Source organism: Pteropus alecto, unplaced genomic scaffold (assembly GCF_000325575.1).
Source record: "Pteropus alecto unplaced genomic scaffold, ASM32557v1 scaffold111, whole genome shotgun sequence".
In the NCBI taxonomy this organism is placed as follows: Eukaryota; Metazoa; Chordata; class Mammalia; order Chiroptera; family Pteropodidae; genus Pteropus; species Pteropus alecto.
Window position 1 is genome coordinate 2,299,122 of NW_006431915.1, and position 19,675 is coordinate 2,318,796.

General features: G+C 40.8%; 2 long non-coding RNA genes and 1 pseudogene across 3 annotated transcripts in view; all 3 read left to right on the forward strand.

Annotated features, from left to right (window-relative positions):
* LOC107196686 overlaps window positions 1-4,383 on the forward strand; it is a 101,894-nt gene extending 97,511 nt beyond the window's left edge. For both annotated transcript variants that reach the window (XR_003043831.1, XR_001518128.2), the window contains exon 5: window positions 2,624-4,383. This is a non-coding gene — a long non-coding RNA (uncharacterized LOC107196686). The remainder of the gene's footprint in view (window positions 1-2,623) is intronic.
* A 12,334-nt stretch (window positions 4,384-16,717) lies between these two features.
* The window catches only part of LOC112472890, a 34,188-nt gene continuing 31,230 nt past the window's right edge, over window positions 16,718-19,675 (forward strand). The window contains exon 1 of the long non-coding RNA XR_003043801.1: window positions 16,718-16,825. This is a non-coding gene — a long non-coding RNA (uncharacterized LOC112472890). The remainder of the gene's footprint in view (window positions 16,826-19,675) is intronic.
* LOC112473149 lies at window positions 16,982-17,100 on the forward strand (annotated as a pseudogene).

The window sequence follows — 19,675 nt, forward strand, 5'->3', positions numbered from 1 at the left end:
GAGAAGTTCTTTGATCATTGCCTTTCCTTGGAGACAGAAGATGTAAAGGACCAATTGCTAGAACACAGCACCCTGGCTATCTTTCAGAAGCTCTAGCCCATGACTCAACATCCCAGGAATGTGAGTGGTTCTGAACATAATTTATTCTGGGGATCAGAAACTCTTTTTCAGACCACAGTTATTTACTAAACACTTACTATATATCTGGTCCTGTAATTTTGACAGTGAAGAAACAGATAAATAGAACAGCACTTCCTTGTCAAGTCCACAGTCTTTTTAGGGTGCCAGAAGGACATGTAAGCAAAGGCGTATAAATGCTATGACGCAGGTATGTGTAAAGCGTGTGCAAAGGTACAAAGCAAAAGGAGTGATCCATTTTGGTGGTTTGTGGGGAGAGCCAGGTGAAGTGGGGTAAGGATTCTCTGCCCAAAGCCCAGGAGAAGGCAAAGCAGATTTGGTACCAGAAAGTAGTTAGCTGTGGGTGAATAGTGGTGGTTCTCCACTCTGGTTGCTTATTAGAGTCACATGGGGAGATTTAGAAAAGTCATATGCCTGGAGTCCACCCCCAAAATCTCGGGAGGTACAATTTGAACCTCAGTATTTTTTTAAAAGCTCTGCAGGTGATCCTATTATGTTGCCAGGATTAAGAACCATGAGTGTGCTGCCCAGTGTGGATCTGGTCTAGAATGAGAGGTGAATCTGGAGAGTACAGAAGGACACAAAGATGAAAGGCCTTGGATGCCACTCTAAGCAGTTGGAACTTCCCCTGTGGGCATGCAAGGTTTTTAAATAGGGAAGTGACCTTACTTATAGGAAATGAGTCAGCACAACGGTGCAGCCTTGCTAGGCTGAGCTCTCTGGAAAATTCTGGCTTCTTCTCAGAGGGCCTGACCACCTGTGCTTACTAAGACACAGTTGATTTAACTCTTCCTTTGGTGCATGCAGCTGGAGGCCTTGTGTCCCTCTGGGGAAACCAGTTGTCTGGCAATCAGGAGACTCAAGTTCTGAATTTGCTGCAGGTCCTAATTTGTTGAGGGACCTCAGCCAGCTCCTTGCCCCTCTCTGGTCCTCAGCTTCCTACACCAAACACTTATGAGATTAAACAAATCAGTGCTTCTTTATGAGGTTGGTAGTACCTGATTGCTTTAATTTGTTATTAGCCAAAATTCTCCATGCATTTTTTACATTTCACAGAGCAATAGAGCAGCTAGCAAGGTTTCCATTAATTGAACAGGTCTAGGCTAGGAGAGGTTGGGAAAGGGTGAGCCAGGGAATTTCAAACAGTCAGTGCTTTCTTGTTTCCTTTGGTCTCTCTGACCAGATGTAAATTGTTTTCCTGATATATTTAATCTGTAGGGATATTGCTTAGATCAAGTTGCTCCCCAAATAATCTGCTCGTTTCTTATCAGGATATCCATAAGGCAATGACCCAACCTGCCCTTTTGAGATGGAGGAGAATCCAGATTTGGAGATGCTCTGTTCATTCCCTCTGGCCTTGAGCCAAGAGTCGCACCAGATTGGAGAAGGCCCTCAAATAGGCCTTCTCATCTGGGGCACTTCCTGCCCCAAGCCACTCGCATCAAGCCCAGCAGAATCTTTCACAAATTGCTGTGATGCACCTTCAATGGTTCCTCATTGCCAGGAACCAAGCCCAAGTTCTCTGGCCTGATACCGAAGACCCTTTCCAATCCTCCCTCCATCTGATTCTTATCCTCATCTCCTAATGGGTCGTTACAGTTTTCTGCCTGTCAGGTATATAGAACTGCTTACTCTTTCCAAGGATAGCCAAACTCCTTCACACTTATAGGTTTCAATCCATATAGTTCCCTCTGTTTGGAATGATTTCCTCTCACCTTCTCTACCTGGGAAACTTTTACTCATCCTATAAGCCCAGCTCACGTGTCACTTTATTCATTTATTGAAGACCTAACCTGTATTCCATGAAAAATGCCACAGACCCTTGGAGGATGAACAAAACAGAGCCCTTTAGTAATGACCCTGGTCTCTTCACTTTGCTCCTAACTTTGTCATTTTATGGTGATTATCTGTTTACATTTATGGATCTCTCTTTAGATTATAAACTCCTTAAGAATCAAAAGATCTCTAATATATCTCCGTATCCATAGCACTGAGCACAGAGCCTGGAACAGAGTAGGGGCTTAGTGAATATTTGCTGAATGAATGAGTAAAGAACGAATGAATGAATAATGTATTTGATAAATGAACGAGTGTGTGTGTGTGTGTGTGTGTGTGAATGTTCCACGTAGAGTGAGGATTATTTTAACTCTTGCGATTACCACATGTTGTAACAATGAAGACACCCCATATATTCCTTAGTCCAGATAAGAGCCTGGGAGAAACCACTGACATTTTATGGATGAGAAACTAAGACTAGACAAGGGAAGGAGCTTATCTAGATGACCAAATGACCAGCAGCCGCTAGACCTCAGCTTTTCCCACACTGTCTTAATAGGCAGCCCCCAATGGCTGTGATTCTAGTATCTTAGCACTATGGGACCCCTTAGTTCTATGTAGCTCCACTCTCCCAAACAGCATGCAGCCCTGGCATCATCACCTTGGAATCTGATCACCTGTTCAATTGCTTTCTTCCTCTATTTGATAGGGCCGGCCAGGAAGACAATGCTGACGAGGCAGTCTTCAGCCCTGCACTGACAGAAATCAGGTGTCCTCGCTTCATAAAAGAAACATTAACCGATCCGATGGGAGCTGGAGGCAGAAGTGCTGACAAAGATGTAACTCCCAAGGATTCTATGGGGCAAGGGGAAAGCATGGTTCTTTCCTAATTTAGAGGCTTTCTGGGGTTTAAACGTAGAAAGACAGAGAAGAATGAGAGGAGCCAGAGATGAAGCCTGTCAGGGAGGAATTCTCAGCAGCTCATCAAGAGAGAAGGAATGATAAGGAAGGTCACCGTCCCCCACTCTCTGTCCCACTGCATTATCCAAGTCCTTATCACCCTCTCCTGCACCCAAGCCTCTCCACTGGTTCCCTACTGTCTTCAGCCTCAATCTGTTCCCAGCTCAGTATTCACATGGCCTTCTAGTGGTCTTTCTAAATTACCTGACTGTATTTTAAATACCTTTTATTCCAATCCTTCAGTGGTTCCATGTGACTCAGATGGCATACAAGACCTCCCAAAATGTATTCCTGGTGCTGAAGGTAGCCATATCTCCCCACAAGAGGGGATTCTGTTTTCACTTACCTTGTGGGTCAGAGAAACTCTGGCAAAGATTCAGGAGCCAGAGATGATGGGTGGTTTGATGGCAGGAGTGAGCCCTTTTTCTAGAACCACCTTCCTTCCTACGTCCACATATGCACCCCACATTCCTCTCACACGAGAGCCATTTCTAGGGAGCACTCACTGACAAAGGCAACCTCCTCCATTCCCAGCCCTAAATGAGGCATTGTGAGTTTAGAGGTGATCCTACATGGTTCCTGTCCTCAAGGAACTCACAGTCTCGTGGCAGAAAAAGAAATAGAAACAAATAATTATGACAAGGAAGTAAATGCTCTCCTGGAATTCTGTTCAGAGTTTTCAGGGGCATGGGAGGGGGCCAGAGACTGACTGTATGTGGGGGAAATGAGGAGGAATTAGGGATTTGGAGGCTAGGCCTGGGAAGATGGATAGGTATTTCCCAGGAATGAAAGAGGAGAAGGAGCCAAAAGAGCTTTTCCTGTGTTATAAACCAGTTGCAAAGACTTGTAGAAGACAAATGCGGAATATTTGGAACACAAGGTATAATTAAACAGAATGGTTGAGGGCGAAGCAAGAATAAGACCTCTCATCGTGTCATCATACCTCTCTGGCTCTGTCTCCTCCTAACACCGCATCTCTTTTTCCTTGCCTTGGTCTCATTTTCTCTTATGTGGAAGAGCATCTTGCATGAAAGTTGTGGGGAGGAAGGTGGCACATATTGAAGCAGCTTCAGGCTTACATCATGCCAGCTGAAGGAGAGAAAAGCTTCTTTCTCACTATCTCACTGTGTTTTAATCCTCAGAAGGACTTGGTCTGAGGACTTTAGTCCTGCCTGCCTCCAGGACTAAACCCTGGTCACCAGTATGGAGGATATATTTAAGCAGATGATGGGTGAGGTGACTAAGGCAGGGCTCTAGGGTTATGATCTCTCTAAAATCACATGGTCAGAGTAAGGCAGGAGCAGTTTCTCAAAGAAAGATGGGTTGCTGTGACAAAGAGATGGGAGTGGGTTTAGACAGACAAAACACTAGATGTTGACCTCGTTTATGGATTCCCTTCTTCCAGGAACACCTTGGTGACTCTCTGGGAACACTACGGATTCCCCGATATTCTCTTTATCCAGAGGGCTTGTACATACATGTTCTCAATGAATATTTACTGATGATTACTTTGACACATCTAATAATAAATAAATAAATAAATAAATAAATAAATAGATTTAGTGCTTAAAAATACAATAAGAAAGAATGTGGTGAGCTGGAAATTCAGATACTGTGAAACTACTCATTTGGAAGAAATGTCTTGCTGCCCTTGGTGAGTCTGAAGAAAGACTAAGAAGACACTCAAAGAACATGTGGAGTGTGTGCAGCTGCATTTGCACCAGGAAGCAGAGCTCAGCTGAAGAGCTGCAGTCAGCATCCAAGATAGGAGGGGCCTGTCCTGGCTTTGATGCTGTGGGGATAATGGAGCCACAGTGCAAGCACAGGGCCTTTTATTGGCAGGGTAAAAAGAAGCCAGCTGGGGTTTGTCTATAGCTGAGCTTCTGATTCTATCCCATACTTCTGAAGAATACGCTCTTTGTTCCTTTGCTGCAGGTGGCACCTGTCATTACAGGACGTGGAAATAGGATAAACAGCCCTGAGCTACTTAAGAGATGCCCCTTCCTCAAATGAGTCTCAAACAGCTCTTCAAGTTCATCTCCCTCACTCTTTCTCACTCTGTCCATTTCTCTCAATGGAGGATTCAACTGAACAAGGAGCATGGTGGTCACAGAACTCTGTGTGCCGATAAAATGTCACTAATTTTTGTTACACGATGACAGTCTCAGCTTTGCTACATGTTCCTCTCCCATAACAAATCCCTAAACATTATAGAAAAAAACAATAAAATAAAAAATAAATTTAAAGTGAGTCCTCAAACCAAGAAATGAAGCTCTCAGTGGGTCCAGAAACAATGAAGAATTCTTTAAAAACAAAAAGTAGGTACGGTTGGTGTTAAAGGAAAACAATGACCCAAAAGGCACAGAGGAAGTTCTATTGAAAAATGTGCACTTGTCCAGAAAGGGGTAGAAAGAGAGAAGAAGAGACCAAAGGTAACTGACCTGGTAGCATTGAGCGCATCAGTTAGTCTCCCATTCCCTCGCCCGAGGGCAGCAGACCACTATTGGTGCTTTCCTCCAGGAAAAAAAAGATGCTGTGAGAATTGGGAAGGAGCAGATGATAATACCCAGGAGGAAAGAGAGCATCCATGTCTAGAGGACAGGCATCACACAAAGCTATCCAGAGGCAGGTCCCACCCTTCTCAAACCTCACAGAAAAAGGCAAGATCAGTCTACTCCTTCTCCTAGACAGGCTGTATGCACAAAATAGAGCCGAGTCAAACAGATAAACTCAGTTGTAAAAAGGGAGGCACAATCTACTTTCATCAATAATTGAAAAAAGTCAACACTATGAAAGAAAAACAGCAAACTTAAATCTAGAATCTATACCTAGCAACTCAGAGGAACGAAAGTAAGCAGAATAGGACTTTAGAATAAGGAAAATTAAAATTACTAAGTTTCCAATTGTCACGATCTCTAGTTGATGCTTTCCTTTTGGACTTATTATCAGTAAAGCATCAACTAGAGATCATGACAATTGGAAACTTAGTCAGTGGACAAAAAGGAAAAACCAACAGATCAGTTGAAAGGTAGAATGAACACAATCGAAAGGAGAATTAGTGAGCTGGAAGATTGAGCCTAGAAATTCTCTGAGAATGCAGCAAAAATGAATTAAGAGGCAAAATAAGTCAGAGAAAGACAAATACTGTATGATCTCACTTATATGTGGAATCTAAAAAAACAAACTCATAAAAACAGAATAGATTGGTGATTTCCATGGGCAAGGATGGGAGATAGAAGAAATGGGTGAAGGTAGACAAAAGAGGTAAGATAGAAAGTGCCGGGGATGTAATATACAGCAGGGTGACTATAGTTAACAATACTGTATTGTATAATGAAAGTTGCTAAGACAGTAGGTCTTTAATGTTCTCATCACAAGAAAAGAATTTTGTAACTGTGTGAAGTGATGGATGTTAATTAGACACTTATTGTGATCAATTCACAATCTATACACATATCACGTTATGTTGCATATCTTAAACTAATAGAATGTTATCTGTTAATTATATCTCAATAAAATTGCAAAAAAAAGCAGAAAGGAATAAAGAGATTAGGATAGTTAGAGGAAGGTTAAGGATCATAGGAAACAGATAAAAAAATTCTGACATCCATTTAAAGGCTTTTGGGATGAAATGCTTATTTAAAGAAGTAATAGTAGACCTCTGAACTAAGAAACACAAAACTCTGCAGATTTAAAGTGCTCGGCAAGAATCAATTAACACCCTACATATGAATTATAGAACATCAAGGGGGAAAGAAAAACAGAAAAGCTCTGAAAAAGAAAAGGAGATTTACCTACCAAGGAAAAAGAGCCAGAATGCCATCAGACATTGCTTTAGCTACATGAAAAATTAGAAGTTCTAGGTGAAAATTATTTCAAGTCTGGAATTCTATAGACAGCCAAAATTTCACTCAAGAATGAAGACAAATGATATTTTCGAAGATACATGGGCTCAGAAAAATTATAGCCCACATTCTCTTAAAAAAATAATCACAAGAGGATGTTTTAAAGTAAGGAGAAAAAATAATTCAGGAGGGAGAGATGAGATGCATGAAGCAATGACACGTAAAGGGAATAAATAAGTAAAACTTACTCTGAAACCTAATATGTTGATTGTCTTAATGTAGATTGTATATTGGTACATGGGTTAAGACAGAGATTGAGCAGGAAGATAACTACTAGAAAAATAGACGAACAACTTCAAATAGAACGTATTTTTTAAAAGCAGGAGTAAAGAAAACTTGATAAAGACAAGAGAAGACAAGAATTGGAGAGAAGAAAAGCAATTGGAAATCACAGTGAATTGAAAACACACACCATGAAATAGGAACAAATCCAAACTTAGCACCATCAATATTAATGGGTTAAACTTGCTCGTGAGAGACAAACTCTTAGATTGCATTTGAAAAATCTAGCCACTTGCTGTTTTCAAGAAACAGACAAAACAAAATTTTCTCTGAAAACAAAGCAGTGGAAAATACTTGTTTAGAAATGGCTAACAAACATAAAGCAGATATAATTGTGTTAAGTAAAATCAAATTAAAGTAAAATCGAAAGAAAGGAAGATGTACACTTCATACTGATAAATGCAGCCAAGAAAAAATAACTGCTATGCGTGAAAAATACAGCTACAAAATAGTTGAAGCAAAAATTGACAGAATTACAAGGGGAAACTGAAAGATACAAAAATTGCTGTTGGAAACTTGAACAAACCACTCTAGAATACAAAATCGAAGAGAGAAATAAACAATAAGGATATAAAGAATTTTAGTATTAACACATCAATTGGTTTGGTATAAAATTTAGAGAACTTTTTACTCAATAAACAGAGACTCTACATCATTTTGTAACACATGTGCAATGGTCATAACATTGTCCATAAAAAAGGCCACAAATGAAATATCAACAAATTTCCAAAAATTAACTTTATAAGCAAAGTTCACTAAGTGATATACTCTAAAATTAGAAGTTAAAAACTAAGAGATAGATATCAAAAAACAAAGAAACAAACTAAACCAAAACAGGTATCCAAATATAAACCCACATATTTCTATATCATTTTTTGATTAAAGAGAAAGCAAAGTGGAAACTTTTAAACTTAATTAAAGAACTGCAAACAAAACAAATAAATTTTAAAAATATGTACATATTTTTTTTAATGTATAATGACAGAATTAAAAATATAAAAGTAGACATGAATAAAGTAGGAAACTGGTCCAATGCCTGGTTTTGGACAGAGCAACTGGTGGTTGCTCTGGCCAGTTTTCCCCAGGTGGAGCCTGGGACTCAAATGAATCTGGGTAGCTTCTTTCTGGTTTGGTGTTAGAAAAATGGCATCTTTTAAATGAACACTGCCCTTGATCAGCTGAAACAGAGGCCTCAGACTTCTAAGGACATCTCAAACAGGTCAGACTTTTGCCATAATCCTTAAAATACAAGAACTATAGTCTCTCATTTTTGGCAATTCCATAGATTGTCTTCTGACCTTGAGTTGACCTTCTTCTTAAAATAGACATCAGACTATCTCTCATTCTAAATGTACTATCTGGCTTTTCTTTCTTTTAAATTACCTTTGTGGAATGAGATTTTTCATGACCTTCTCCACTACTACTGGTAGATTAAAATGATTTGAAAGTGTTAGAAATGGAATATGTGCAAAGGAGTGCTCCCCCTCATTTAAAGCAGACCGAGGGTTTAAATGGGTTTTTAGAGTAAAGAGTTGTATGCCACCTAGTAACATGTATAGAAGGTTTACTTACATTTTGCTCATATTATTTATCATTAGGAGGATGTTATTATTAACACTGTATGACAAATATTGAGTGCCCCCTCTGTGCCTGGCATTGTGTCAGGTGTTTAAGACACATGCAGCTTCTAATCTAGAACTTCCAGTCCTGCATCCTGCAGCGTGCCTGCCACAGAAAAATATTGTTTCATGGTAGATTGGAGAGCTTAGAGATTCCATGAGGACCAAAGTGTAACCTGTTGAGGTCCGAATGCAGTGAATGGGTATCGTACACGAGGAAGCCGAAGCAATGGTCATGGGACAAGGTGGACTGCGAACCTCAGGAGAACGTCATTCTCTCCAGTTTGCATGGTCTAGGGGCTTGGGTCCAAAGTCGTGGAAGCCCAGAAAAGGGTCTTCTCAGTACACCTAGAGAGCAGAGATTCTCGGTGACATGCTGATACTAATTTCACACAAGATTGATTTTAAAATGCCAATTTGCCACTTTCCTGTGGCCAGAGTCATCCTGTTCTCAATCTCGCACACCACTTTCCCAGTACTAAGGTACCTGGAAAGTTGAATTAGTCCTCGGAAGATTGCTCAGAGGGCAGAGAAATAGAATGAAGGGAGATGGCTAATTTCGACATTTTCATCTGTGGCAAAATTGCCACACAACAATGAATGCTCTTAGGCAGAATAAAATTTAGTTCGTATCTGATAAGAGCCATTTCATTTTTTTTCTGCATCATCAGTGTGCAAATACGTCTTATTTTCACTCCTCCTCCTCCATCTTTTATAACTAGTACTCCTATAATTAGTACAGCTAGCAGATATAGGAGTTGCTACTATTCAGGCATTGTCTACTAATAACTTTCCATACGTGTATGAACTCACTCAGTCCTCCTTAAGAGGTATATACTTTGACTCTCTCCTTCAGTTTTCAGTTGAGGAAAATGAGGCAGGAAAGGTTTATGCAAATTGCTCAGGTCATCCAGTTGTTAAGTGGCAGATCTAGAGCTGAAATCCAGGTTGCCTGGCTCCAGATTGGATGCCCTGTTGTGGGTCATGGTCTCTCTCACAGTCATCTTTAAGGACAAATTCAATCAATAATTTTTCATATGAAATGTTAGACCTATTAGATCAGAGACAACTAAGAACAGTAAGACGAAAAGAGCCCAGTCTTCTTTAAGCAGCCATCTTTTCCTAGGACCTCAAATGGAGGAGGGGGAAAGTTAAAAAAAAAAAATTCTTGAACCAAAGGCAAAAGGGGAACTGAAATGCTTTCTGAAGGTCAATGTCTATAAAAGACGATTCTTGTATCATTCCAAAGAGAGAGTGTTTAGGGCTCATAAAACATCTGAAGAACTTCCAGAAGCACGGCCACTCGTGAATTAGAGAGATCAGAAACCTAAACACCTATTAGAGTTATGGGAAGGCATTGCAGATACACAGCCCCTAAAGAACTCATGTCAGCAGTGGTTGGGGTGAGAAAGATGAGAGAACAACAGGTAAATCACAAATGCAATAAAATATTATGGCAGAGGACCTGGTACACAACTGAGACACATAAATGCTTGTTGAAAGAAAGAATGACGCTCACTCATTAAGTCCCTTGGGTACTGATCACACTTCCCGTGATCTTCTCTAGGTGGTTGTTCAAAAACTCAACGGGTGTCTGCTTTAGACAACTGGACATGTTTTCTGTGTTTGCTGATTTAGGAAGCAAAGAGAAGTGTTGAAGACTTGGAAAAGATAAAGTAAATTTGTGCCAGCGGTCCTCAGGATATTTCAACTCCGTAACAAGTCAGGCTATGATTAATCAAGCATTTATTGTATTCAAAATGAACTATTGAGCCTCAAATGCCTTTTGAATTTGAAGTTCTGGATTGAAATATAAAGAGAGGCAGGAGTCCTAATCCCTGATAGAGGAAGGGAGTAGATAACAATGATAGAGGAGATGAGAATGAAGTATGGAGCCACTTATGAAAGGGAAAAGGTCCCTGGGAGGCTTATGTGGGATGCCTTTTCGTACACTTGGAGGTGGAGCAATAGTGAAAAGCTAGCTCTGTTCAAATGAACAGACATTCATTGAGTTTCTGCTATGTGGGAGGTCAATGGTAGGTGCTGAAGATACAAATGCAACTCATGCTTCACTGACCTCTAGTCACCAAAGAGTCTGCCATGATTCCTTCTGCAAAACCCAGATAGATACGATCGCACAGAGGCCCATGAATGTGTCTTTTTCTGGCCCAGCTCAGTAAAATGTCTTAACACGGCCTCCTCCTTGTTACCTTTGTTACCTTGTTATCTTTTCTTTCAGGCCCCACTCTGTAGTCATCTTTTTCCACACCTTGCAACCTGGCACCCAAAGAAGTCTCATAAAGTTCTAAATGAAAATAGTTCCTTCACCTTCTGCTTGTGACAGGCTCTGGCAATTGTCCATGGGGAGGTGTTGGAGGACTAACCTCTGGGACAAATTTTATGCTCTCCTAATTACCCTTCTCACACATTTTCTTCTCTGTCCTTCCTTCAGAGTACTTCTGCAAATTGTTACCAGCCCATCACAAATGCTTTGACCTATCCAAATTCTTCCAGTGGAGGCCAGTTGAGTCCCACCAGAATTCTTAAAGAGAAAGACGAATAAGACCTGGTCTCATCTATCAAGTCATCTGGTGGGCCCTACATGAATTTCTGTTGTTTCACAACTTATCAGTGCATTGGGGCTGCTAACCAAAAAGAGGTGGCAGTTCACTGTGATAGAGACACCATCACACCAGGCATCCAAAGAGCTCTTGCCCTCCTTGGATCTGTTACTTAACAGCCACATGGACTTTAGGTAGTCTACTTTTCACATTTAGTTTCTTGATTTAAGAGAGGAAACAAGCAAAACCTCTTCTCTACCTCATGGGAGGGTTGTGGCGATCAAGAGAGATGATGCCTGTGGAAGGATTTTGTAAGCAGAAGACTCCATCCGCCCTCACCCAGGCAATTAGTGATCTTCTCCTCCTCTCTCAAACACTTGGAGCTTCTCTCTAACACGTTTATCACACTGCAAGGCATTTGCTTATAAGACTGATTACCACAGTAGGTGGTCAGTCACTAGAAGGCAAAGTCTCTTCCTATTCTATTATTATTACTATTATTAATTATTATTATTATTATTATCATTATTATTATTATTCAATCATTGGTGTGGTGGCAATCATATAACACACATTAAAAAAAAACATATTGACTGCATGAATGAATGAATTGGATGCAAAAATTTAAATTATACTCTGGTGTTCTGAACAATTTTGGACAAATTACATCGCCTTCAGAATTCTAGCTTTCCTAATTGCAAGCAGGAAAAATACACTGGACTAGTAAACATACAGTGAGGTTTAGGATGATATATAAGTTTATACATAATAAAGTTTCAATCTAGAGAGTCCCTGCCATGTTCGAGTCCAAATTGTTCTATTATACAGATGAGGAAATTAAGGCCATGGAAACGTGCATGTGTGTCTAAGGGCACATGGTGGTCATCTGGGCCAGAACACAGATCTCTGACCACTGGTTCCATGCTCTTTATGTTGCATTTTGAGATCCTCAGATGCAATTGACACAGTTAACACAGGATGATTTTATAATCTAGAGCACAGTGTTGTGTTCCAGATAACAGATCTGTTCTTGGCGGAAAAATAGGCACTCTGGTCAATGGGGAGATAATCCTTGGTGAGAAGGAGTCATGAATTGAGAACAAAACTGCATAGTGCTGGTCAAGGTGGTTATTACCCTGAACGTATCATACTCGAAGAACAGCAAGTGATTCCCACCCACCCCCCAACAGCCCCACACTGAAATTAAATGGCTTTGTTCAGCAAGACATATACTTAAGAAACTTAGCAAAGCTGGGTGGCTTGTAAAGAGAAGAGGTTGAGTGAATTAAACGAAGACAACAGTAAAAACCAGCCATCTAGGAGATGATAAATTAGCAAAGGATTTTTAGGAGGTTGTTGTGAAATCAGAAACACGTTTAAGACTGATCTTTCTGGCACCAGTGTGGACAATGCACAGGGGAGTGTGGCTGGAGACAGGGGGATTGTGGGAGAATGCTGTAATAATCCAGTGAAAGACAGTGAAGCCTGGACTATGACAATGCCAGTGCATTGGAGAGCAGTCTCTTAAATAACTGACTTTTAAAGTAGCTTATTTATTAACATTAATAATATTACTTATTATTACTTATTTTATTCTTAGTTTTCTATTACTGCTGTAACAAATTACCTCATACTTAGTGACTTAAGACAATACGAATTTATTTAGAAGTCGGACACAAGTGTCCATGGGCTAAGATAAGGATGTTGGCAAGGCAGCATTTCTTTCTGGAGGCTCTAGGGGAGCATTATATAATCTTCCCATCTCTTTATCACATCTGAAAAACCTCTTTTATTGTGTAAGATAACTATTCACAGATTCCTGTGATTAGAATATGAACACTTTTTTTAGGGGGGTGGGGAGCAGATGGAGTTAGGGATGCATTCTTCTGCCTACCACAGATGGAGACTCTAACTAGAAAGGGGAAGTGTTTTACCTGAGGCCTCAAACTTGTAAGCTACAGAGTTGGATAAGGACCCAGGTTTCTTGTGCTTCAGGCCTGGACAGATTCCAACTCTCAGAGCCGTTAGGCTGTGCATAGGTTAGTTATCACCATACACTGTAGAGAGTGTGGCTGAGTGGATGGCACTTGCCTAGGTCCTCTCCACTGTGTGATGCTTAAAATGTGTGCTGATTCCTTTTTTTTTTTTGACAAGAGTGGCTGTGATATGGCCCAAAGAAGAGAAGCAGGCACTAACTGTTCTGTGTTGGATGGTCCTAGCTGGCATTGACCAGATCTGCCAACCCCCATCCTGGGGCAGTTTAGCTTTCTCATATATGGGTCACATTTCAGTAACCAGAACTCATCTAGGGTGAGGCTGTTAGGTACATGGCGTGGTACATGGGAAGAGTTCCAGAGTTGGAATTGGGAGTCCGAGGTGCTATCTCCCTTCCATTGTTGTATCAAGTTACCTGACATATGTCATTTTATGTCATTTGAGACTCATTATCCTCCTTTATGTAACGAGATGGTTGGATCAAATGTAGAGGTCCCTCTAACATCTCTAAGAGTAGAATGTGGAGGTGACTTCTGCACTGACTGACAGGTCAAGTAGAATGGATATGTAGCAATCCTAGAAGAAGATCCTTTCCTTCTTTGATTCTCAGCCCCTGAGGCAGCCTTGGAGCTTGACATTAAGCAGTTCAACTACACTGGACGGTAGCAGCTCAAAATACCAGATTTGTGCAGGGGCATTGTGATGGAGTCTACATACCATGCATGCCAGCTCAGCAAAGAATTTCTGGCTGGGCTTTGAGCTTTCTAGAGTTTCTACACTACCAGAACGGATTCACCCATGTCTCTGTGTCTACATACGGGTGGCAAATGTGAACAGAATTTCAAAAACCTAAAAATAGTCATTTTGGCTTCTAAAACAATAGCCCATCAATCTCAAAAACTAACCACAAGGAAATAGAAGGAACAGGAAAGAGCTGGCGGAGACCCTTTAAGCTTGCTTTGGCCTCCCACAAGTAGAAATGACATTTAGGAAGTTGAAAAAGTAGAGATTAGAGGAAAGGGGAGAAGGGATTAAGGGGAAGGAGAGCTTTTAAAAGACTAGGAGTTACCAGAGGACTATAGACTAGTGGTTACTAGGAGGGTGGGGGAGGTGGGGGGAGGTGAACAGGATAAAGGGGGTCAAATATAGAGGGGTAGAGGGAGGGTGAAGTGGGTAAAGAGAATCAAATATATGGTAGCTGAAGGAAACAGGACTTTGTGTGATAAACACACAATAGAATATACAGATGTCAAGTGATAATGTACACCTGAAAATTATATAATTGTATTAACCAATGTTACCCCAATAAACTTCATTAAAAATAAATGAATGAATGAATGAATGAATGAATGAATAAAAGCCTATCAAAATCCCTGGGATCAGGACATCAACACATCAATTGTGAGGGGCCGTAATGTAATTCAGCCCCTAACGGGCTGATCATTAATGTCTGTTCAGTGCTCTGGGTCTCTCTGTGCTTTCATTTGAGGTGAGTGGGTAGATTAGATGACCTCTCTGCTTCCTCCCAGTCCCAGATTTCCCAAATTTCGTCATTTTCAGCTTTCTCTGTCACGAACCTCTTAGTTTTTCCTTGGATTAGCATATATAATACCATGTAGCATAGGTAAGTGAATCGCTACATTTTCCTGGTTCAAAGGTAGAAGTCAGTTCGTTAGCCATGAACCTACTTTTCTGGAAGTTCCAGGACTAGAAGTTGTTAATTTGACTGAAACTCCTCACGGAGAGAGAAGGAAATAATTGAAGTTGCAGAGAAAAGAAAACTGAACACAGCGGGAATTCGTTAGAGAGAGGCTGGAAGACAGGGAGGGAGACATGTATAGAAACACCTCGAAGGCAAAACAGAAAGAAAACCTACTTCGGTGTGCCCACAGCCACTGTCGAGTGAGTGATGTAAGTCAGTTCTCCTCTTTCATACATGTTTTTTTTTTTTCAAATGCAAAAGATACGTTTTGGCGTTCAGGGACCATCCCAACTGCATGTAACCTGATTCTTTTCAATAAAGAAGGTGATTCATTAAATGTGTAACTAAATGTGATTCCATTTTTATAACCTTGCTAGGCTTCTCATATAAAAATAGTCATAGTTCAGGGGAAAAAAAACTTTCGTTGGTTGGAGTATATAAATTCTTGGTTCATAAACCATTATCAGCCGTAGAAAGGCTTATGGAGAGATACCTGAGGGCAGCAGAAAGAGTAGAGAATTTGCTCTTGGGATCCTAGGTTTATGTCTCTGTTCTGATATTTCCTAGCAAGCAGCTGAACCTCTATAAGCTGAACCTCTGAAATGAATATAAAAGGACCCCAACATGACCAGCAGGCATGCCTCCTTGTGGAACTGCTCCTTCTAGAGACAGAATCACGGTAGTGGGTAAAGGTGAAAAGTGTCCAGAGCATAGAGCAATAGAGACCGATATGTGGTGTATACATTACCACTCTCTCTCTCTCTCACAGCCTATGGTCACATCAGACATCGTTCATCAAGCGTGGCAGGCTCTACTTCTGAGTGTGAATGTGTCTCACAATCTTTCTAGCCATCGTGCTCCAGGCAGCCATTATCAATTGGGTGGAGAGAACATTTGAGGTTAAAACAGTTTGCTCTCCCTGGCCTCGAGCTTACTCTGAATGATGCAACCAGATGCACTGAATTTTATTGAAATAAATGTCAGGAAAATTAACAGGACGGACTCAGAAAAGATAGCTGTCTGCTGAAAAGCAAGGAAAAGATCAGGTTGGATGTGAAGGATGGCGGCACCATAGCCCCATGGTAGGAGAAAGCAACTGATGAAGAGGGATGAGGTAAAGCTGTAGGTACCAAGAAGCCTCAGAAAGAAAGTGACCCAAGGGAGCCCTTGGAATTATGACTCAGTCCCAGAGACTTAAGTTTGACAATTGCTGCCTAAAAGAGGAAATGCTTGGACCTGCCAGTGGAGCACAGGCATGGTCCATGAGACCCAGGTACTACTGGCACTGTTGACAAAGCAGCACTGCTGTGCTGCCTGTGGTACATGTAAGGCCAGCTAGAAATGCAAGACGACAGATTGCTGGTACGAGGAATGCTTGCAGCTCCGCAGCCAAGGATGAGTCAAATTTCTATCATGTACTAGTTTTGTGCCAGTGGGCAATTTATTTAACTCTCTGAGACTCAGTTTTTCACATCGATAATTGGAATCATAATGTTATCTCTTTCACAGTGTAGTAGTAAGAATCTGATACATAGTAAATGCTTAATAAATAGTAGGTATCACTGTTGTTATTTTTTTCACCATACCTCTGCTTCTGGAGAAAGCAGAACTGTAGGACCCAGGGAGAGCAATGATAAGAGTTTAAGCTAATATGAATTAGGCTACCGGGAATGTACTTTGTTGTAATCAGACATAAAGCTGACTTGAGGCTGGTTTCATTCCTTGAGAGGGCTGATTTATTTTTTTACTCTTAACACCTCCAGCCCATCGTGGTCCCAAATGAAAATCCATGGTGTTTACAGACCCCAAACTCTGACTTCGCATCTCATCAGACTGTGAGACTACCCAAAGTTCTGATCAGCTTCTCACTCTCACGCCTGAGAATCGGTAAGTCCCTCAAAGGGGAAATTATCGCAGAATATCTTCGTACTCCTCTTTTCTTTTTTGTCCTAGACGCTCAAGTCCCGAGTTTTAAGTATTATTTTATCCAGGCTACTAGTTATTCTTAATTGGAGAATTCATTCTTAAAAACTAGTTTGTCACGTCTACGGCCATGCCAACCTGAACAAGCCGGATCCCATCTGATCTCGAAAGCTAAGCAGGGTGGGGCCTGGTTAGTACTTGGATGGGAGACCACCTAGGAAGACCAGATGCTGTAGGCATAAAAAATTTAAAAAAAAATAATAATAATAAGGGATTGCAAGCTGACAGTTCCTTGCAATCTGTGAGGTCAACTAAGGGTTGCCTTGCCTAAAAAAAAAAAAAAAAGTTTGTCATAATTAATAATGGAGACAAGTCACTTAATGTGCACTTAAAAAAATGACTATCATATAAAAATATGATAATTTATTTTACTAAGAAAGAAAGCTATTTAAAGAAAATAGTATCAAGTAAAAAAGTTACAGATGATATGAGAGTAACTGATGTTTTCAGATCACTGGCTTAGTACATAATAGGTTTTCATGTGTGTGTTCAGGTCTCTATTACTTTTGCCTTGATTACTACAAATTTCCTTACTAGTCTCTCTGTTTCTGTCTCTCACTCTCCCATACAAAATATACTTCATACCTTAACCTAGAATCCTCTAAAAACACAAAACTGGTCATATCCACCTCTTTATTGAAACCCTTTACTGAAATAGATCTTATATCAGTAAAGCTTTCAGAGCTAAAGTGGCTTAAAGAATAAATATATTTATTTTCTCACAAACAATAGATCCAAAATTAATTGGTTTTAAAGTTAGTTATCAGTTTAGTGAAGTCAGATGCATGAGTTGGTTCCTCTGAAATTCTTTTGGTTTTCTATCTTTGGATACAAGATGATGGCCATGACTCCTAAAATAACATTTTCACACTCTGATAAAAGCATAAAAGAATCGAGGAGCTAGTATAGCTCTCTTTTTATTATGGAGGAAAATCTTGGCCAGAAATGCTCCTGGAACTTTCTCTTATGTCTCATTGGCCAGACTTAAATCACATGACCCTTCCCTAGATGCAACTGAACTTGGGACAATGAATGTCTAGAAATTCCACTCTCCATAGGGTGTGTCAGCAAAGAAGGTAGCTGCAAAGTTGCAGCAAAGAAGAATGGCTGTTTTTAGGTGACTATTAATATCTGCCACAGCTAACTATTTTTTTTCCACGATAAAGTCCAAACTTCTAATCATAGTATGTTAGTAATTCTTTCATGTTGTGAGAAACCCACTCTACATTCAAGTGTGATTAGCATATATTGAAGAGATATACTGGGGAATAGGGAAGCCCATGAAACATCAAAGATAATGAGATGTCTCAGTCTATACTGCAGCAGCTCTGGGCTTATTCAGAGCAGAACAATGGAAGTGATAGTTCCATAATCCTACTCAGGTTATGTGGTCATTGTGTTGAGTCGGTGCATCTGTGACACCCCTGAATGTCTCTTGACCATTGCTTTCCTTCCTACTGCTCCTGACCGTTGACCCTGTGGCTATTACATTCACACCTCCAGTGACAAGATTGAGCAGGTTAGTCTCTTTCCTAAAGAGGCCAGTTCCCATGCAATCTCCAAGATTTGGCTCAAGCATCATGGGAAGTATTCGTTGATTCTTTAGGGAACCTTGCTTTATGCTTCCTGGTCCCCTTTGCTTACTGTATCACAGAACCAACATCTCTCTATTAAAACGGCTTCTCCCCGGAAGGCTTATTAGGAGATAGATTTTTGGGCCCTGCTCCAGAGGTTCTGACTCTGTAAATCAAGAATGGCCTAGTAATGTGCATTTTAACCCACATGATTCTGTGTGAGGAAATATCAATCCTATGTATGAGACCCGTTACATACCAAGTCTTCCGAATTCTTAGGGAGTCGTCTGAAGTCTTCTCAGTGCTGTACACTGGATCTGGGCTTTTCTCTGACTTGCTCAAAACGGTGGCATCATAGGAAAACAGGACCTAAACAGCTTCAGTTTGGAAGAAATGAGGAGATGCCCTGAGCTAAGGATTTTAGTTTCACTTAAATGGGAGCCCCATGGTGGGATTTTAAAGATCTGAGGTCAAATTCAGACCCTGCCATTCAGCAGAGTATAGCTGGGGAAATTATTTCACTTATCTGGGCTGTAGTTTGCTTTTCTGCAAAATGGGCATGTGATTCCAGCCCCGGTTTCTGCTGTTGGGAGTAATTGAGATTCTTGATGTGAGTGTGATGCTCTTTTTGAGTGTGACCAGGAGAAAGCTCTTCTTTAGGGATGGAAGCAACTCACTGGTATGCAGTAGGCCCTGGACCAGCCACACACTCATCTGTATTCTCCACACCCCATAGCCTGCAATGCTCCTAGCTGAGAATCTAGGACTTTTTTAAGGTTCGTTCAGGGATGAAAGATGAGAGCAGGTGTCTAGTCTTCTCCCTGCTCAATTTCACACCACACACACACTTGGAGTAGCAAAAGCAAGCCAGGGTATGTCAAGGTCTCGGGATCCCTGAATTGGCAGAGCCAGCGCAATAGCCGAGACCTAGACACAGGTTCTCAAAACCTCATTCCTGCACTAATACTTAGTTCTTCATTCTGTACCTTTGGCACATCTGTGCCTCCTTATTGCTTACTTGAAAAACCCATAAAGCAAAAAAGGGAAGACTCTGTCCTGTTCTGTAGCTAGTGTTGGTGGAACAGAGTTCTGAGGGACAGAGGGTGGTGGACTATAAGGGGAGAAAAAATGCAATGAACATGCAACTCATCCATATGTTTGGTCAGTCTACTGCTTCTGT